The sequence below is a fragment of the Sinohyriopsis cumingii genome, chromosome 1 (genome assembly GCF_028554795.1).
Source record: "Sinohyriopsis cumingii isolate HCF-2022 chromosome 1, ASM2855479v2, whole genome shotgun sequence".
Classification (NCBI taxonomy): Eukaryota; Metazoa; Mollusca; class Bivalvia; order Unionida; family Unionidae; genus Sinohyriopsis; species Sinohyriopsis cumingii.
The window spans coordinates 175,900,318-175,923,383 of NC_142961.1; the positions used below are offsets into that span (position 1 = coordinate 175,900,318).

General features: G+C 38.4%; 1 protein-coding gene across 1 annotated transcript in view; it reads right to left on the reverse strand.

The window, feature by feature from the left end:
* Positions 1-14,226, reverse strand: part of LOC149808432 (PI-stichotoxin-She2a-like) — a 59,637-nt gene extending 45,411 nt beyond the window's left edge. Inside the window, exon 1 of the mRNA XM_089977131.1 lies at positions 14,097-14,226. The gene's annotated coding sequence lies outside the window, so the exon portion shown is untranslated. The remainder of the gene's footprint in view (positions 1-14,096) is intronic.
* Positions 14,227-23,066: the final 8,840 nt, after the last annotated feature.

Below are 23,066 nucleotides of genomic sequence, written 5' to 3' on the forward strand. Positions count from 1 at the left end.
GAGGTTTAACCTCGGGGGCCTTTGGCCATCCTAATAATGTTCGGATTGAGCTGTTATAAATATCCACGGCGTATCCTGGCGTTGAGATTTCAATGACCGCAGACAGCGTTGGTTCATGAGCTGTTATAGATATTTTGGCTTCCTTGCCGGTGATTCGTTTTATTTGGCGTTGTATCTCATTATTGATTTCTTCGATCTGATAACTCCCAGTGGGAAGTGTAATTGTATTCCAGTCAAGTTCACCCTGTTCGCCGGAGTCGGCTTTGCTTTTCCCGAACACGAATGAATTATTTGGCTGCAGACCACCAAATGATGCCGACCTAACATTGGGCCAGCTGTGATACACACTGAGCTTTGCTAACGCGATTTCACTCACTGGAATTGGAGTTCGAAAATTAATACCGAATTCTGGTGTCGTCGAGGACACTGAGATCATTGTGGTCCTTACCGGTGTTGTGTTTGTGACTATTTGTTGAAGCAGTTCTATTGACATTATTTATTTGTTTAGTTTTCAAATAGTCATTGTACGCATCTGACATTAGTTTGAATTCAGAATCTGATATCGTAGCGTCGCTACTTTGCACGTCTAACGATGATGATATCAGCGATGATAATTTCTGATATGCGGTCGTGGCTGTATTTAATTTTGTCGTGTAATCGTGTAATTTTGTGTTAGCACATGATGATATTTTTTTTGCTATGATGCCGAAAACTCCAGCTGTTGTTGTGGCCGCGGAAACACAGATCGTGGCGGCGACTGCTGCAGTTACCGGAGTGACCGCTGATAGTATTGCTCCGGCAGATGCAACAACGGCAGATACTGAATAAACCATAATATCCAGCACTGTTATGCGGCGCTTGTATTTTTTTACTTTTTGACTAGTTACTTCGATGACAGTTTTTAACTCAGATTGCCACTCACGGACTTGATTGTATCGATATTGTTGAGCATCTGGCGTCGTTGACATTATTCAATTACGCGGTAACCAATTGAGGCGTTGCAGCGACGAATTCCAAACAAAACCAGTAAGATGTTGCTGTTAAACTATCGTCCTCGGCTTCAAGCATAAATGTTTCCTCGGTTCCGCTGTTTAGTATTACAGTGCAAACCCCGGAATACTTATCGGTGGAATGTCTCCAAGGATATGTTGTGAAGATTTCAAATTTAGCGGCTGAAAACACAGACAACCTGTAAACACCGGTGGCTGTTGCTGTATATTTGATAGTGTTATTTTGTCGTGACCATGTTGCGAATCCCGATGATACCGTGAATACGATGTTGGTGATATGCCCCGGAGTAACTCCAGTGGGAACTTTAATCAAACTGGTTTTGTTAACGATATCAGGAATACCCGATACGATATCCTGCTGTGTTTGTTTGATCGTGTTAATGTCGGTCTTTACATCAGCGAGTTTTACATCGACGACTGGAGGAGTCCCAAAGAACTTATCCACGACCTCATCAGTTTTTACGAAGTTTCTTCGAAATCTTGTAAACGCGCCCACGTGAACATCATGCTCTGCACGCAGCGTATTTAGTTTACCGTTGACGATGTCCACGTATTGTTTGTTTGACGCATCCTGGTCGGATTCGGGATTCGCTAACGCGGTTATTTTGTTGCCGCTCATGCTGAGTTCGCCTGTCATCGTGTCACCGGCTTTTTTCACACATTTATCAACACCTTTATCAATACTGTCTTTGATGCTTGCGATTGATATATTCGAGTCCTTGATCCGGCCGCCATCACTAAATGCAACGAAGTTATCCTTGGTAGCTCCAAGAACTCTGCGAATTATATCATTCCACTTAATGTTGCTCGTTCTTAGTTTTTCTTGCCTGTCTTGGAAAATAGCAACTTCATCTGGGTCAACTCCAGCTATATTCAAAAGATTATCGACTTCATCTTTGGTCGCATATTTTGAGAGATCAGCATCTGTGCTTGGTTTACCTCCTCGTGTGAAAGGTCTTCCGTAAATATCCACCATTATTCTTATTGCTGTTTTTCAAATGCTAGCATTTCTCGATGCGGTATATTCATACACTACTTTATGAGGAGGAGTTGCTGGATTTCTTGAGATTGCATCAAGAACATTTAAAACCTCCCTCCCACAAATGGGCGGATCAATTAATGTTTGTGTTGGTAACGTCGACTGCCACACTGGAACATTAGAAAATCTGCTGACATACTTGAGAAACTCAACTGGCGGTGCTAAACCGTACGAATCAAAATAGATAATTCCACGTGGATCGATCGCGTAAGCAACCCAGTGAGTTCCCGGACCATCTTTGTTGTCGAGATTGATAATGCCAGTTTCTGGATTATTCGGTCGTTGCGGTAATTGATCTCGCATAAATACGCCTCTGAAATGTTTTACACGCAATTTTTTAACAGCATCGAGTAAATCAAAATTGCTCAACGGCGTTAGAATTTTTTTGGATACCATGATGGTGGAGTTCCTGGTAGTCTTAGACCGCGTCCCTTTTTTTTCTTGTATCCTTTTCCCGTTGCCTTTTTTAGTGCCATTCCAGCTGCAGTTCCAACTGCACCGAGTGCTGCGGCTTTTGCTACGGCTGGTGCTGCCGCGGCAATCAACGCCGGTATTGCTGCGAGAAGAGGAAAATTCCACCGGTTTTAGTCATGTCCTTGATAGCTGCAGCAGAGAAATCAAGTCGGACACCGGTTTTTGCTGTTAGTGCCTTATTAAAATGTTTAAGCTGAGTATTAGTCAACGACAATTTGTTTGGACCACCAGTAATCTGATCTCGTTTTAGTGTTATTGATGTCCCGCACGTGCTTGCGTTCTTTGATTGCAATTTCTTCGTTTGACCGGAAGTCAAGGTGACATTAACATGACTGTATGACATTATATCCTAAGTTTGATTTTAATTGCGTTACATATTCTCGATTGGAGCGTCGATGACCCTCATTCGTCCGCCAACACCTTCAAGCAGCATTGCTTTATCGGAGAGTATGACAGCAATCGCTCTGTAACCACCAGCAGGAACACCTACACGAGCTCGGAAATGTAGGTCGACAACAGATTGTTTAACCAGATCAAGATGTTCCAGCGAAAAGTAATAAATCGGATATAAACTCATAAAGTCTCGCTGTGATATTTGCAGGCCAGTGTCTACATTAAGGTCGCGCCCCATAAATGACATCAGACGATGATACGCGCGTGCGACACGATGATGTTCGAAATCTATTAATATATCCTCAGATGGCTCCTGATGCCCATTTATTCTCAACGAAACTTCAGAAACTCCAAGTGTATCAAATACCATTGGATTTCTTTCCTGGCTATCTGTTCTAGCACGGTATTGAAATGCAATGAAAATATGTCGTGGTGCTGATACTCCTTGTTGCGATGATATATGCCATGTAAACAACCCACCATTATCACCCTGAATAACGTCTGTGGTTGTTGTTTTCCAGGATAGCAGTGATTTACCGCCCGTGTCCATGAAAGACAACAGTCGTTGTTCTTCGGTGATTGACGGAGACAACACTGGCATCCACAACCACAGTTTAGTTAGTATTACCTGACCAGGGGCAACAGCAGCATCTCGCCAGATAGCGTCATTATCATCAGGTTTTCGCACAAGTACAACTGTGTGTTTGGCACCGAATATGACCTTGTGGACATCTCTGCAGAATCCAAAGATGTGAGACAATGGAATCACACCTGAGAACTCTTCATCTCCACTTAACATCGATCTACGTGTTGCAAAACCCAAATTAAAATTTTCGTTCATCGATGCAACTGCGTCACCGGCATTATTCATTGTTACATTCCTGTTCTCGGGGCTGTCGGTTATATCCTTTGCAAACATCATTGATGGTCCGGCTGATCTGGTGTAATCATCCGAGTATCTCGCCAACCCGAGAATTGTTGTGGCAACGTCGACGTTATCATGAATTGTTTCAATTTCTTTTCCATCTATCATGTAAATAGCGGATTTAAATAACGCCATGATGCCGTTGTTAACAAATCCACTCGGTCGCCGATTCCGGAGTTAGTGTTATCATTCTTTAAAAGCCTACCTTCAACTTCGATGAAGGCCTCAGCGGGCAAGAAGTATCTACTTGTATCCTGGACCTGTAGTTCAATTCTTCCGCGTTGGTTAGGATCACGTGCTTCATAAGAATAATATTGAAAATCACGTACAGAATCATCTTTAAGTACTGGTTTGGACATATCAAACGCGTCATTGGATTTTCGTGCAAACATTATTATTATTTGTGATGATCTAATTAAAATGTTATCGTCACCGGAAACCACTACCAGCTATCAAATTAGCAGTTACACTATCTTGCAACGCTTTGGAGGTAATTCCTGCTGTTGCGATCTCAGCTAATTTCTGATTTACGGCCTTATTTACTACGCTACTAACATTTGCCGGCATAGCTTCAGTGGATGGTAGTTTTACTGGCACCAACCTCTCGACTGGGTTTTTTTTTCGTATCAGCTGTGCTAGTCGATCCTTGATTGATTGAAATGCTTTCCCGGCAAGACTACCAACAGTGCCAATGGCTTTATCCTTGACAACATCAGCGGCTTTCATCGCGAATTGTTTTGCTAACGGTCCAGCTTTCGGAGCGATTCTTGTGACTAAATCCCTAACAACATCACCGACTCCATCTCCGTAAACAACCTCGTATACTGGTAATCGTGAGTTTACTACTCTGACACTTCTTGGTCTGCGAAAAGAATCGTGTAGTATCATTTTATTTAATTATTGTTTATCTAACTGAATTTGCTAGCAAATTTAATTATTAGTCGCTGTGGTAACCGTCTGCGAGTTCATCAATGAGCCCCCGGTAGATGCTGATATCCATGATGCCACGCTGAAATAGTCTCTGACAGATATCTGCGGCTTCATTTATAATTTCCGGAGAATTGTTTCCGGCACGTCTTCCTCCGATGAGAACTTCCAACCGTGATACATCATCGATGATATTATTAGGGCAGGCAATAAAACCGGATCCTAAACCCTCCCCTGTTGATGGTACAATTCTTGGGGATAAAATGTCTTGAGGCAAACTTTCAGAAGATGTTGTTAAGCTAATTATCGGCGACCTAGTTTGTTTGAATTTTTGGCCCCGCGGACTTCCTTCAGATGCAGCCTCGTATTCACTTAACGGAGTTAGGTCAGGATCTATTGCTCTTCGCCGTGAAGGATATTGTTGTCGTTCTGTGTGTTGCAACGGTGATTTTTCTTCTTGAGGTTGCGATGGTGGAATTTCAAGTTTACGTATAGCATCTACAAGTCTATCGTATTTTGTATCGTCCCTGCTGATTTGTTTTTTATTTTCACGTATACGATACGAATATTTGATAAAATTATCATCTGTCATAGAACCGTGTTCTGGGTTTAAAGACACATCTCTTCTAATCAATCCTAACAGTATTGTCTCAGGTAATTTCTCTTCTGGTACATTTTTAAGAAGTTCAATATAATCCGGCGTAAATCTTTTGGCGGGGTCAGTAATTCTCCCTGTTACTCGCTTACCAGCAGGTACTGACACAACAACTTCATCGGGTGGAGGCGGGGGTTTAAGTCCAGCTGAAATATCCTGTAAAATTTTCCTTTGCTCTATTAAAGCCTCTTTGGTAACAGCTGCGGATTTTTCAGTAGCTTTGGTCACGGGTTTAAATAATTCCTCCGTAGTCTCTGCAAAGCCTTCCCGTGCTTGCTGTCTTAGTTGTAATTTTTGTCTGACACTATCACGGACAGGAAGAAATTTCTGAATTGCTTCGAGACGTTCTCGAGCTAATCTAGTCGTATGTGCTTCTCCAATATTTGCCATTATTTATTTGTCAATGATTTAATTCCGCTAACATAAAAATGTTTTTCCTTGGAAACTCATTTCCCAGAGCAGCAGAGGGGATGGACCCGACCCATGGATTTTTCAATAACGACCCCGCCACGGAAACTGTTTCAGATTTATTGAAGTAACCCAAGTTGTCAGTGCAAACTCAACGAGTTTGTCCCTGGAAACTCTTCGAGTTTTCGGGGGACATTTTTTTTTGTCCTGTATTCTGAATAGAAGGGTTTATTTCGTCGAAATAAGCCCTCTATCGAGGAATAGTTTCCTGGAGGGGTTTATTGTGCAAAAAGTTTCGGTCTGTACAGCCCCTCTGCTGCTCTTTACAATTTTAAACTTAAAACGAAAATTACAGCAAACTGTCGAATTGTGAAGTGAAGATTGTATTATTTTTTAGTAATTCACCTAATGAAAGGAAAAAGATAGATAAAAAACAACAAACCCAAGAAACACAATAAATTCTGAAGTAAGATGCAGAAACTTGTTCAGAAACCTACAGTGTATCCTCCTCAATTAATGGATTTAAGATATCAGGTTCATTAGTACGTTGTTGTGCTTGGTTCTTCAGTGTTTCGGCAGCTAGCGAAATGATTCTGTCACATATAATATTCCACGAGGGATGAATTGTTAAAGACCCATTTCTGTTCGACCACGTTGCTCTGGTGTAATGCGCAATCAGATGTTGTATAGATCTCTCTGCTTGGGATATATCTGTCTGCTCCTGCATCAGAACCACAACTTTTCTGTGCTTTTGAATTGCAACTACACATTCTGTCTGGCTCCAGGGCGATTGTACGAAAGCCGGCGTTATAATAGGAACTACCACCAGACTTTCATCGATGCATCGGTGTATCTTGTCACGGAATGGTGTAAATGTTGTTAATTAAATACATGTACTCGGGTTTCGTTTCTTTTTCTCTGTACAACGATACCCGAGGGTGATTATAATATGGTCTATGTATTTCGAAATCGTGAGTACGATTCGTCCTGTGCCACACGTGCAAGGTGCCTTTGATAAAGAATAACGAAAATTCTAAAGGTATAAATACGTTACTACATGTAAAGGACCTTTACAATACTAATGGTTTTGTCAGCAAGCGGCCTGCTTAAAGGATTCGCACAACTCCAGCTGTAGGGGTAGGTAATGTTTTGGGTTTTAAGTGATAACTAGTGTATTACCATATTTTCCTTTGCATGTTTGTTATAGTTTTCTTTACATACCATAATGCGTGCATTTTTTATTCTTGTTGCGACGTAGTGCAGGACTTATATTGGTAATGTAAAGCTACATTTTTTAAAAGAATTGTTTACTATTGTCTTATCAAGCAGGGTTAGGTTTACTATTGAACCTCTGTTTTGTAATTGCCATTATAATATAATCTTTTTAACTTACCATGTATAACGTCCTTACGTTATGTCTGTACCAAGTTTGGTACACTGTATCGGGTATATTTTCAGCTGAGTTTTGATGGTAGGAATATCCGGGGTGTCCGGTGTTGTCAGAGGGTAGAAACGTCCGTGTGTCCGGAGCGTTTAAGGTGCCGGAGCGTCTAATGTCTAGCGTCCGGAATGTCAAGAGCGACTACGGTGACCAGCTGTAGAGCCGTCAAAGGACCAGGGGGTCCGGAGGGTCTAATATTTCAAGTGATCATAGTATTCCGAGGGTCCGGAGTCTATATTGGTTGTGAAATTGATTCGGAGGAGCTGTGGAGCGGATATGGTGCACGGGTGACGGAGTGCATCTCCACACATGTATTTTTAGCTGTATGCTAATTTTGGGTTAGTAAGACCCAGTGTATTATTCAGGACTGGAAGGATAGATTGTATATCCGTTCTTGTTTAGTGACATAATTTCGCTACCTGAGCGAATACATTTTTTTTTACTATGTGTAAACGCTTACATTGTTTACTATTTGAGTGAACTATATTCATCTTTCCATTATTGAATCCTTTGTGAAATCATTTATCCTGTGTTTTAGGGTTACTGACCTAAATTTATTTGTACATTTTTTTCATCTTTGAAACTGTGCGTTTTTTTTGTTAAATAGATCCAATATTTGGATTATAAATACGCACATATCTTCATCATCCACTACTCATATAAATCGCCACATTAAACCATATATCTGTGTCGTCAAAACGTGTTCTGTTGTTAATCCGAAATATCCCACCCGGTTATCTTGTTACATATCTCATTTATGATGAGCATACCGGGTATGAAATTATTTCCAGTACACAGAACTTCAGTCTGTGTTCAATTTTTTCATTATGCCGTTCCTCAACGCAGTTAAAACATTTCTCTCTACGAGATCAGAGTCATGGCTGCAATAAGGAATAAATGCAACGTAACTGAAATTTTCTTGCCTTTGGTTAATAAAACGTTTCAAGATTTCAATATCCTCCATACGGCATTTATTTCGATGCATACGATAAACCAAATAAATTATTGCACACGAACATAAAATAACTATACCTGTTGCCAGAATAGCTTTCATGATAGTACTCGAAAGCTGACAATCGAATTCAATCTTTTCAGGTGTTTTGCTGTCAAGTGAATAGTTGGCATTTCCATATTTACATATTAATGTTTTCCTGTTGACAAACTTGATCTTTGTGGAAACACACCAGGTAAGAAAACTAAGGTTTTCACAATTGCATTCAATAGGATTGTCAGACAAGTCGATCGTCAGGTAATGTGAAATAACGTTCAAATTGTCCGATAGATTCAAACTCACGTTTGGATTGTATCCATACCGATATTTTTTCGAGATTGTGTATCTATCAAGCGAATGTATAAGCCATTTGTGACTGAAATAACCATTGGTTTGATTTTCTTTTCCAAGATTTGAATTTATTTCCTCGAGTGTCTCGTATAAGGAAAGAGGAAAATCTTTGAAATGATTTTTACTCAAATCGATGGACTGCACATTCAACACGTGGCTAAGGTCCATGGCAAAATGAATAAGATCGTTCTCTCTCAGATCAAGGAGTGTTAATTTGGTGGAATGCAAAAATTTTCTCGGGATTAATGAAAGATGATTTTTACGAAGAATGAGTATTTGAAGCTCAGAGTTACCGCGCAGTAAGTTATTGAAATCATCCATTTTCTCCATTTTGTACAATTGATTTTCCGACAAATCAAGAATCTGTAATGAAGGGAAGGAGCTTAAAAATGAGGGAGATATGTATTCCATGTCGTTCATTGATAGATTTAGTTTCACCAATCCGCGAAAGCTGTATGATCCTGTCAAAGTAACGTTGAGATGAACCAGTCTGTTCCTGCTCAGATGGACAATTTCAATATTATTAGATATACACTGATTGAATTGTACCTCTATGTCGAGTTCTATTCTTATGTCTGGTTTTACAAACGCCTCAAAGAATACATATTTTAATGTATGAGGAAATTGACAATCTATTTTCTTTGCCTTTTGTTGTCGAAGCGTCTGCATGATGCTTGTACATCCACTAACATCTATCATTTCGAGTTTATTAATGAAATGTCGAATTTGATTTCATGTCCGATTCCAATCCATGGCAGGTTTGTGTGTGATACATCTAAATAAAGCCAATTAGAATATGTATCATCTTTGGAGTCCACAACAATTCCAGCTATATTTGCCCAACTTAAATCAAGGTATGTAATGTTCTTTCCTTTAAGCGCATTGAAAAATCTTGTTCCAACAATACCTGGTGTAGGATGGTCTATGCCAAGTCCTTGTAACGACAGATATTTTAGTTTGCTGACTTTACCTTCCAAAGCATTCTCTATTACAGATAATTCCAAATTAATGTCTCCATCTAAATGAAGTGCTAAAAGATCTGGAGTTGATTGGAATACATCTGGATCAATGAAGCTTAGGTCAGGGAGGGCAGATATAGATAGATATCTCAAGTGGGTGAGTCCATCCAAAAATGATTTCTCAATTTTTTCAGTATCGTCAAAGTTAAGAATGGTAAGTTCAGATACATTCTCCCAACTGCTATCGTTGAAAGGACTATTGGGGAATGATTGCGAAGATTCACCTGTTCCAATAAGTGTCACTTTGTCAACAAAGTTTGGCAAAGCAGAAGGAATGTCCACTATCCTTGAAATATCTCTACATATATAAGAAGTGTCCACTAAAATGCAAGACCTGGATCGTCCTTGTTCAATAATATGAGCAAGTACAAGACAGATCAAACACAATGTATATTTTATGGACATGTCAAATTGAAGGCAACATTCACACGACTTAGTGTGCTCAGTTGGATGACCCTTTTCCAGAGATACCTTGTTAATAAATTATTTTCAGTTAAGAAATGCACATTGATTTCGCCTTGACAAATCAGCAACGGGTTTTGAAAATATCCTGCATTGATGGAAATTACTTGAAAAGTCGACATTAGTCTTCTGGAACGTGTAGAATAAAGTAATCGGACACAACTGTATTTATAGTGGCCAAAATTGACAACTACTTCTGAAACGAGAAAAATATATTTTCAAGGCGCTGAAAGAGTTTTAAAATGTCTTGCCACCGAAACTAAAATCTTTTGAAGATGTAATCAAGACCAAAGCTTTTATGCAAAGTAATTATCTTGAGCTTATATTAAAAAAGAATGGACAATTTAACGGTTTAAAATAATCTAGCTTTGATCTTGATGAACGTGTTTTCTTTAATAACCAAAGTTCTGTGTCACTCACTTATATTTCAAAACATGCATCTATAAACGTATGGAAGAGTTCAATTATTGAAAAATAGGATACGTTTAGGGACTGACTTCAATAGTCTTATTAAACACATATATTGAAATATGTAATAAATGATTAACAATATGGTATATCAGCAATATATATATATATATATATATATATATATATATATATATATATATAGGATTGAAGCATAGACTGCAGAGTGTAGCAGACTTCATCATAAATAATCAAGCAAAATCACACGCATTACAACTTTGAACAATTTAATATTGCAGATAATACTTAATATAATTACTCATACCTTATGATTTTATTATAACGGGTTTTATTGCTTTCTACTGAAATTGATGGAAGTGTAAATTACCGTAATAAGAAAAAAAAAGTACAAAAAGGTTATTTGAATAATTTGTTGTTCAGGGTATTTTCTAATGTATTATAATATCGTGATTTTTTAATTCTATCATTTTATCTTTTCCACACTTTTTTCATGACTGGAATTACATTTACCTTTTAGATTACTGTATTTAATAATTTTATACATGAAAGTTCACCGCAATTGAACATGGAAACACATAACATCAAAAACCCTTAGTTAAATTCAGGTTCAGTAGTAAGATAAGCCGCCGCATCGAGCGTAGCTTTATCTTTAGCAGTGTGTATAGCTGCTCATCGTCAGGTGAAAACATAACCCCCTCCCTCCTTTGATAGAAACAATAAAAAAGCAATAAAATAAAATGCATCTTGCATTTTGTTTAAGTATTGTGCAAGTTTCCTCTTTTTCAATATTTTCAATTAGAGACAATTCCCGTTCGGAAATAGTACTTATGTATTCCATTTCACTCAGAGTGTTTAAGAAAGTGAAGAACACGTAATCTTCTTATTGTGCCAATTCTATTTGTACTAATAGTTGTAAAAAATTACAAATAACAATTGGCCCTATTTCTTTTTGTTCTTCTTTCTTTTAATTTCTTTTCGTATTCGATTTTAGTATCGTCCTAAGTAACTACTTTTTAAATCCATAAGTATTATTTTTATCGTTAATAGTTTTGTCTTTTCGGTTTTTCTTTGCTATGGTTATCTCAACTGTGATCTCTTTTTATTATTTTAAAGTAACGTATTTCAGAGCAACACTTTATATTTCGAACTTTGTCCACTTCAGAAAATATGAAGATAATTACAGTTTATAGATTTTATTCAAGCACTGTTCTATTAATTGAAGCAAAGTAATTTGTACTTCATTTCTTTAATTGTAGATATACATTAATTTTGCTAATTCTATGGCATTTTATTGACTAAATAACCCTTATATTTATGAGCTTGATTTTAAAAACTGACAACATCTTTATGGCATGATATGAATAAGTACGTTTTCTGGTAGCATTCGTTTTTACACAAAAATCATTGATTTTAGATTTCAAAGCTAAGACTTCTTTATCACAAATGTCTTAATACTCTTCCATTTCCAGACTGTTTTAAAAAAATATCCTTAGCAAACGCGGAGCTCGAGTTGGATTATTTTGGCGGGGCTCACTGTATTTACTCGCGGGGCCCCCTGTGAGCACGGCATTTGGAATAATCTTTTAAACAAGTTGAACTTAAAATTTTCTTCCATCGCTTTCAAATTACTTTCACCCTATAGATATATTTTTAAAAATTACTATCGCGCGTGGCCCCTGTGATCGCGGGGCACGATTGGGCTAAATAGGTCCAATCGGTCTAAGAACTGCACTGATTACGACTCTATGGTCTTAAATAAATAATAGAAAAGAGTAAGACAGTAACACCGTCGTGAAATTAAAAGTCTTTGAAGAAATGAGTTCAGCTATTTGTATTTTTAAAAAATCTCTTAAATATGACATTGGAAACTTTATATTCGACAAAGGAGACGCACAATCATATCCAGACTCATTCTGGTAGACATAAGTGTAATATTTTAAAATTAAAGTCGAAGCATTTATTAGATTGTCTACGGACAAAACGAGGTTTAAATCTGGGTGTTTGTTTTGAGTCAATAAACTGTTTCAATCCCAAACACTATATCTATTCTAAACATTTCGGATTTTTGATGTTTAGAAGTTTAAAAAAGTGGTGTAACTTTCTCTCGCTTCTGTGTGCTTCTCCTTGGTGCGTCTAAGGTGTAAAGACTTATATTGTACATTGACTATACTTTTCGGTTAAATGTATCGGTGGGTCCTGTTCGCTTTATTCCATAAATAGTTCGTTCCATTATTGTACTATAACATAACCACACACTGAAGTATTACCACTCGTACATCTGAGTGAAGACAATGGGTTGGACAGTGAGTCAAAAGGACCGTATCTTATATTTCAATTTTTAAATCTAATTCATTACTGATTTGAAATATCAATAGACCCCAAATTCCGCTTTGACCATATTCTGTTTTGTCCTCATGTTCATGAATGGATTCAAGATGTACGACAGTGTGGCTGTTTCCTAACATTGAAATACCCACTTAAACAGCAGGTGCTCCAGCGTGTATGCCTCTGGGAAGGACTATTGTTTCATGAACAATACATAATTTCAGAGGAACGTTATCGAATTCAATGCGTATTTCAAATAGAACTTCATCACATGAATGAAGATGATTCATTTGTTTTCCAGTTGAAAACAAAACTTAACAATACAACATTTGTTCAGTAGACTAGTTGATTATTTAAAATCGAAATTGCTGAAATTCCTTTTTGTAATCGATGAAGCAATTCCCTTTGACGCCAGGGTATCCCAATCGTTGTCGATATGTTCCATTCCCCATTCACTCCATGTTAAATTTCCCCATGTTAAATTCCCCTTGACGCCAGAATTGACATACCCTATTTTAACACTAAGGTCTCCTTGACGCTAGGGTGGCCCACTATACTACTCATGAGGTTATATGGAGCCATGGGCCATGAAGTTATATGTGGCCATGGAATGATATGAGGTCATCATACGGGGCCATGGAATGATATGGGGCAGTGAAGTTATATGGGCCCATGCTAAGTAACTACACTGATTGCTGAAAATCTGGGTATATAATTACACAGGAAAGAAACATTCAATATATGAAAACCTGGTTACCATAGAGACGTGTTGCTGAAACATATAGATTGTCAGCAGGAGGTAGAATTGGAGTAAGTACGATGCAAATGATCTTTACTCCAATACATTCATAAATCTCTTGCACATGTCACGGAAGATGTGTGATAAAACCTTTTGCTAGCTCTGCCCTATACATGTGGTATGTTATCTACGAACCGATGAATGATAATACTAAGTACTGTTAACAAGGAGAATGCTGCACACAGAAAGTACAGATTGTTGCTCTATTCTGTATGCGTAATGTTCTATCTGCGAATGGATAGATTTTGCTTAATAGAATTAGTTTAAATCAACTGCTTCAGATGTCGTGAAATGTGCCCAAGAGCATAATGATTTCAGCGTCCAGAATACCGCAAAATCGATTGGTTTGCACTTAATTAACTTCGTCTGTAGCGTCTTAAGCAAATCTATTCTAGTCATTTCTCGTTATCGCAAAGTATTCAGTAAGATAATCTATTTTAGTGCCTACCTTTAAATCTTCATCTTCATGATCATGGTCACGAGCAGCATCTTGCTGTGCTTGTTGTTGCTGTTCTTCTCCTTATCTTCGTCTCCTCGCGGTCAAGTAATGCGATCATATAAAACTAGCAATCTGCTACCAAGCTTGTCATACTTTGATGGGTATTATCATTGCTTTACAACCCTCTCGCTTTTCTTGCCGAGTAAACTCAATGCGCTTACCCAAGCGTGAAGTAATACAGGTATGTATTGGAAAGGAACATGAAGTCTGGTGTAGGACGTTAAAAAGTTAAATAATAAAATGAATGACACGATTTCATCCCAATAGAAAGAGGAAGTAAAGAAAAGAATAACTGAAGGAAGAAATCATGCATGAGAATAATGTGCATCCATTACATACTAGAGACATTTGTGATCTTGCTTGCCTTTAAAAACACCTGATACGAAAATTATAACCCCTTTGATAAACTATTACTATTGATATTTTTAGCAGTGATAAACAGTCACCAATATTTCACAGTCATAAACATACGATTTGTTTACCCATTCCAATTAGATTGAGTCAAATGAACAGGCAATGCCTGGTTTTAGAATCTAATGTAAATAGGCTGCTTCTAAACATGGTCATCTCTTTAAAGGAATACATTTAAAGAACTATGCTCAGGGATTATAAGAAGAGAATATTAATGAATATGAAGTGGTTATCGTTAAGCTTGCTGGTCATGTGGGAACATACATCTGTCCACGTAATGCTTCTATTTCAAGCGAAGTATGTAGATTCTCCTAGATATAAATGAGCACGTGATAAATGCATGTTATAATCTCCTTTCATATCATTCACTTAATTACTTAATGCTTGAAAAAGTGGGAGGATATCTCTTATTTACTGAGATGGTAAGGGAGGGGCGGTAAAACGTATGGAGCCAGTGCTTATTAAGGATGCATCTTGCAAGATTCTAACAACCTATATGCATGGACTTAAACGTGACATGCATTCCAAAATCCTAACTGCCTATATACATCTACTTATACATGTGGCATGCAGGAATAAAAGCTCGGATAAAACTATATTCCCAAAAGTGTAAACTGATTTCACATTTTGTCATCGTTAACTTGTTAATGTATCTCACTCTTGAATCCATTCCTTAAATAAGTATTTCACACTGAATTGAATTTACTATATCCGACGTGGTAACCTACCGGATATCCACAAGAAATATTTCGCCGAAAATATAGTCGAAAAACTGCGCGATATACAGTGTAACTAAGAAATGGTTTAATTCTGAACCCCTAAAACCCTAAGTAACCAACCCTCTCTTTCTTTCTCTTTCTCCGCCCCACCCTGTTTATTATATTGTACATTAGTGATGTTTATACCTATCTCGTATCCATTATCGTACAGAGGGGAGGCAGGTATGCATTATACGGATATTTACTCACGGTTGCAGTTATAGTGCTACTTTTTAACGATCAAAATTAATCATCAAAATGCACTGTTAAACCAACAAAGTTCAAACATGTTCAGGCTAATTTTCTTTTCTAAAGTACTATGTTATTTAAACGCTGCAAGGTGGAGGAATGATGCAGAAAAATATCGTAAAATGTTTAGATACCTTCACAATTTTCCTACTTCTGCTGATTTTTCGAGAGAAAAAAAAAACATTTGACTTCATCTTTTAATTTAAAGTAAATTTTATATCTTCACATGCCCTTTGCGAATTAACTTTATGTCTGGAATGTAACATCATTATATACGCTCCTTGTCTCAGTACATCTGCCTCTGTTTTACCCTTAGATGGAGTCATGGGATACGCTATTATTTTGGGGAAGAAGTTTGCGCCAAGTTTAAAAGTCCTTTTCCCAGCACCTGTAGCTCAGTAACTCCTAAACCGATTAACTTCATCTGTAGAAAATAAATTACATATTCCCTTTCTCTCAGTATCACACCTGTCTATGGGTTCTGCAACTGGTTGGGGGGGGGGTATAGAATTATGAAATATAATCAGGACTAGTTAAGATTACAGCTTTTAGTCAAAGTTTTGTTCGTGATTTATATGTGTATACATCTCTTTCCAACTTGATATTGGTATTATAACACGAATTTTTATATATAAAAACTATTTAAAAGGGTTTTGAATATTTCTTGCGACTGCTTAAGGTTCATTTACCTTTCATCCGATACACATTTCAATATTTCATATTATCACATACTCCTCTTCTCTCAGTACCAATCCTGCCCAGAGTTCTCCCTCCTTGGAAACACGGGTATAAGAATTATAATAATACAAAATAACTTTGGTTAAAGGTCTTAATTTATAATTCTTTTAATCACATATTTGCATAACCACTTTTCCATTTCACTTCGTGTTTGAGATAGAACATCAAAAGTTTTTGATTGAAGCATTTTACTGTTGCAGTCCAGTTCGTTTATGTCAATATATCTTTATCACATTCAATTCATGTATGGAATATGGTATCATCATATACCCCCTTCTCTCATTACCATTTCTGCCCATCGGGTCAAGATTTATAATAAGGACACATATGGGTTCACATTTTTGCTTTTTCATCGCTTATACTTCCATATTCAATAACATACTCTTTGGAATTTGCTTGAAGATATCCTGAACATACTGATTTTACCTACTCCTACACCTGGTTCAAATCCCTGGGTTTGGTAATGGGGTCAATAGGTAGAATATTTTTCGGTTAAAGATTTTATTTTGATTCCTATGTTCTAAGTAATATCTGTCTTATTCACTAAATATTAGGAATATCGCCAGCATGTGTTATTCAGTGGATTACGTCCCAGTGGCTATGTTGTTATTATTTAAATAACCATGCACTCAGTTCACTTCATAAAACATCATATCGCCCCAGGATAAATTTCCCTTAGTGGGATCATGGGATACTTTCTTATTGAATTGCGATAATACCTATCCAATTCATTTCATATTTTGCATAAATATTCAGCACATTCTTTCCTATCACCATGTAAAGTGTGAAATATTTCACGTTAAGTAATATTATGTTGGATTACGTTAGACTCATGGAACTTGCATGATTTTTGTAACTTTTGTTTTTTTATTGGCATACAAAGCTTAAACTTCATAACCCTGCTATAAGTATCAAGGCTGATTCTGCACTCTTCAGGTAGAGTTTGAGTTTCGTGCTTGATAAGTTATTTTTTTTTAAATAGGGTCATTGGGTGAAGAAGTATGATACTTTTAGGGTTACAGAAGCTGTTGATTTTTTTATACAGATAATTTGCCTCCCATCTAGAATATATTATCATATGCTTCACGTGGAATTCCCACATGACAGTGGTTGAGGCCATTTTTTCATGAGGTCATCAGCTGACGCATCAATAGATCGACAGTTACTAGGTCATATCGTGGGTTTTTAAAACAGAGTCCTAGTTATAGTATTGAAGTACATGTCTGAACACTAGGCAGTCTTGTATAACTGTTTATAATAGTTTTGTCGGTGACCAAAGAGACGTATAGTCACATAATTGGATAGGTATTATAGCATTATTCGTAACCTTGAGCGAATAATAATATTCCTTGTGCCAGACTGTTATGTTACATCGTGATATACGGTCTCAAGAGACCATTATTTTTTATTCAGCATACACGAAGTAGACTGACGGTACTACACTTGTAGGGTGTAGCGGAGCATAGTTAGGAAACGTAATGAAGCAGCAGGGAAGTTCTACAGACCAGACGTTCCAGACCAAATAAAGCCTCCTACGAGAACTTTCTCCGTAGAAGCCTCAGATTTCAAAAATAAGCCTTCCTACGAAAATTAATTTGCGTAAATTCACTCCCGATTGCAATTTTTTGTGTGCAAAATCAATGATTCTGGACAAGGAAAAAGGGGGGGGGGGAAATTTATTCTGGTGTCGACGAAGTTTGCGAAGATTTGGCTGCGAGTCTCATGAATAAATTTGATCGAGACCGATTCGATATCTACTACGCGGATCATGAAGATTAATCGTGATGAAACCGTGCGGTGTTGCCTGGGCGCGGCTGAAGAAATTTTTGAATTTGTTTATGTCCATGTCGCCGTTACACCAAGTCTGATGAATATTTCTTAGCGTGTGAGTATCAACGCCATTGAAAACCGACAAAATGTTACAATTGTCCCTAATCACCTTTGGAATTTGCGTATATCGCTGCGTCACGTAAATCACATCGGTGTTCTTGTGTCGGCCACGCGAAAATATCCTAGCCGGATTAGTTTGCTTATCCAGCATAACATCATCGAAAACAACAAGATTATTAACATCGCCATCTAAATTTTCCACGGATGGAGTTTCATTGATGTCTGTGATGAATTCGATTGTGCCTTCGTCGGTATTGTCGCTAAATTCCTTTAGCACTTGATAACAACGCTGATCATCAACGGATGGCGCAACCAAATACAACTTATCCCATTTTAGCCATCGCATTATCAAATTTAGCAACAACTGCGTCTTTCCAGAACCGGACGGGCCAATAATTATCATCCTTATCGAATTCGGTAACACCGCGTTGTGTTTCACCTGCTCGCGTCGCTTCGTGCCTGAAAAATCAATTACATTCATGTTACTAGAATACATGGATCTATATTGTGTTAAGTGTCGCACGCGCACAGCTACGATAAATCCAATCGAAATTGTCACACGCAATAACAGGAACGCAATTGCAGGAGAATGCGAAGTTTGTAAGACACGCAAATTCAGATTTGTAAAAAAAAAAAAATAGAAGAACCGGAGGAGACATTACCGCCTCCATGAAAAATCTACCCGGGTTGCCCTGGGCGAAATATCCCGGAGAGAAGCATCTACCAGGATACAATTACTGCGGACCTGGTACGAGGCTCGATATAAGACTCAACGATAATAATCAACCAAATCTCGGCGAAGATCCAGTAAACGCCATCGATAACGCGTGTTACTATCACGATCTTGCATATCGCAGCGGAGATTTACAACAAAGGCATCTCGCTGATATTAGGCTAATTCATGCAATAGACGCGATTCCTGACAAAAGTTTCAAAGAAAAATTGGCAACTTGGTTGATAAAAGGCGCGATGAAAGGTAAATTAGTATTCGGCGCTGGTAAATAATAATGGAGCAAATATATTATTCTCCGCGAGGTTTTTGGCGAGGAAAATCAGCAATAGCCAAACTCGCCAAGGCAGCAAAAGTAAAACAGTCCGTTGCTGAATCGTGGCTATCGAAACAGGCAGTCTGGCAAATTTATCTTCCCCCACCTAAGAAAATACCGTACGCGAGTTTCACCGTCAGTGTCCCTAATGAAGTCCATCAGGCTGATTTAATGTTTCTTCCTTACGATACCGTCGACGGAGTCACATACAAATACGTGTTAACGGTTGTTGATATCGCAAGCAGATACAAGGAAGCCGAGCCGTTATCGAATAAAACAGCAACGGAGATCGCTAAGGCGTTTAGCGAAATTTATTCACGATCTCCATTAACATGGCCGAAGCTTCTCCAGGTTGATCCAGGTCGAGAATTTCTTGGCGCGGTTACTTCACTGATGAAAAAGAATAATGTTAAAATCCGTCGCGGTATTGTAGGTGTTCATCACAATCAAGCTATCGTTGAGAGATTTAATAAAACACTAGCGGAAAGATTATTCGGATACCAATACGCGCGTGAATTTATTCAAGATAATCGATCTCATGATTGGGTATCGAGGTTGCCTCATGTGATTAACGCACTAAATAACGAGACAACGAGAACAATAGCAATGAAACCTGCAATTGCAATTACAAAACCAAATATACCCCTAAAGCGAGATTCCACAATTCCGCCTGTGCTAGGTAGTGTCACGGTCAGGTATTTATATAAAGAAGGCGAGGCCGAAGGAGGAAGAAAAAGAGCAACTGATCCAAACTGGAGCGTTACAACACATAAAATATCCGCCGTAACAAGATCATCGGGAAGACCGGCAATTTATTTCCTAGATTTGCTAGCGCCACAACGCGGATTTACCAAAGAAGAATTACAAATAATACCGAAAGATACTCAACTACCGCCAGCGTCATTAATGTGAAACCGAATTCTACCTAACTGAGATAATTTTCTTACTCTTGACACGGCTAAATACACTAAATTTGACCAGGAAATTCTATCATCGACGATCCAAACTTGGCCATCCACGGTTAATCCCTGCGATGAATGTATCGTTGTTGCATATCCTAGTTTCCATGGCGATCTTTCTGCGTTTATCGCGTCATTAACAAGATTAATATCAACAAGAATAATATCGTTCAGTACCAAGATCTTTTCCTCTCCGCAGGGTAAAGTAACACTAATATTTTGTTTCCTGGTATCAGCTGGTCTGTAACACAACGGCACCTGTAATGTTGAAAATTTCTCGCAATGCAGCTTGAATAACATTTCCTGAATAACATCACGAACAATTTTCCTACTAGCAACAATCAGATGATCGGGACGCCACAAATTTAGAAAAATATCCATCGGAGTCTCGTCGATTATTTTTCTCATCACATCGCATTGAATTTTATTCGGTTGTAATCGAATTAATTTCTTAAATTCAGTCAGTAAAATATCATCGGATCTATAATCGGCGTCGATTTCCTCATAATAGTCAACAAAGTTCCTGAGCCATTCGTGAGGAGATTCACCATCAATCGGATCAGGCTGGCCATGATCTCCGCACATTATCACGGCGGTATTTTTCTCTTCCAGCCAGGGGCCCCGAGTGGCCGAGTGGTCTAAAGCGTTCGCCGTTACGGATCACTGCCATCTCACCTCTGTCTGCGCCGGTTCGAGTCTCAGATTCAGCCAATGTAGATATGTGAGAAAGCATGCCAGTAGCTTCTCGTGGGTCGGTGGTTCTTTCCGGGGTTTTCCCGGGTTCTTCCTCCACCATTAATACTGGCCGCCATATATGGCCTATCGTGTGCTGAAAAATGGCGTTAAACCCCACAACAACAACAACAACAACAACAACTCTTCCAGCCAGATCAGGAAAGATTTTAATACAACTAAATTTACTGTGCAAATTTCATCAAATATTATGATCCTGTTGATATATTTATTTCCCATACGAGCCGAATCCCATAATCCACCGCTGTATTTGAAATAACTATGATATGTGCAAGAACCAACGCCGCGCTGCCTTATTTCTCGCGCTAATCTGTGAGTTGGAGTCAACACTATCATATCGGATTTCGCAAATAAATTTATCGCTCGCGTTGTTTTACCGCTACCACCAGGGCCATTTAGGTAAACGAATTTGTTACGTGAAATTGGATCAAATGCGGATGCAGCCGTCGATATTTCCTCAAATTTATCTCGATGAAATTTATCGCAATCTTCGACATCGGCGTCCTCACAGTAATCTAGAATATCCTCGTTTTTTATTCTCCAAGTTCCCCAAGAGCCATCGGCGATTAAATTTTCTAGCCTATACTGATATTTCTTATCGATATAAAACGAGTCCGTTGCGACCCTTACCGCGATATCAGAAAATTTATTTATCATCGACAGTAAATTTATACTCACATAAGCGAGCATCGATGATCTCAAATGTGTATACTGCGCTGATTCTCCATCGAGATAGCTAATTACGGTACCCAACTTTACTCCGTCAATGATAATATTCTCTCTGTTGCAGAATATTCCTCGCGACACTGTATCGGCAATAATAAAGTCCATCTCGGCATCGTTGATAAATAACCTAGCGTGTCGATGTTTATGATCAACGGATCCTCCTTGAGTAAATTTGCCAATTATTTTTCTTCCGATATCTTTCGCGTTTTCACAATCCGTCGGTAGCCACACTTCAGTTTGTTTTCTATACGATATAATCGCCTCGCTCACCGTCAACGATACTAACATTGACGAATCCAGCATATACCTCAACAACACTATAGGGACCCAACGACGCTGCGATAAATGCCGACCAAACCAAATATAACAAATTTTATGTAAATTTTCAGCAAACTCGAATGAAGTTACATAAGCGAATCCGGTCATGACAAAATCAGGCAACGGTCCGTTAATTGCTACCCTTGTCATCTCGCTGGTGGGATGACCAAATTTAGCAAAATAATCCGCACAATCGCCATATCCAAGGAAACTTCCAGGATAGCACGCGCTCATATCAACGGATATCATGTCTTCGAAATAATACTTAGTATTCCACAATCCGCCATGGCCGTATTCGATACAACTAAGTTGAATATCAGTGAGAAATTCATTCCTTGTAGGTTTCCACGAATTTCTTTCTCTGGCAGCGTGAGCAGCAACAGATGGAACCGTAAAACAATTTGTCAGTAACTGATCAGGATTTGACGAATATTTCACCGCGATATTTCTCATCGATTCATGCAATTTTTCATCTCGGTAAATATCTCCGCGCGGCAATATAAATTGATCGTATCTTTCTTCGCTCGAGAATAACCAAACCGATATCGGATCAGATGCGGCTAATATTTTGATATATCGGAACATGGCATCGGAATTGTCTTTTGCGCCTTTCACGGGATAAAATTTAACAACCCGATCTCGCGGGAATATCATTACCGACTGCGACCACGCATGTGAATTATGATCAACAATTTCGATTGGAACTCCTCGAGATCTATACGGCGACGAATATAATATTTCTCCCGATAGCGTTTTCACGGTAATAGGAAATTTAAGTTTCTTGCTCAACACAGCAACATCATCAATCGATGCGCCATCAACAACTGTCTTTGCCCATGAATTAATTTTATTCAATCTCAACTGAGTCAGGCCAGATCCACGACGAGCGTTTTTCATGTGCTCGATAACACGCTCAGCCACGCAGTTTATCATCGGTGATTCTTTCATCGCAGGTAGATTTTTCATGTCAGGATTATTATTTAGCCGATAAATTCCATAGACAACAGCGCTAGATGGATACGCCCTAGCATAATAAGGACCATCGATTCCCAATAATAATCCCGGCTTCGA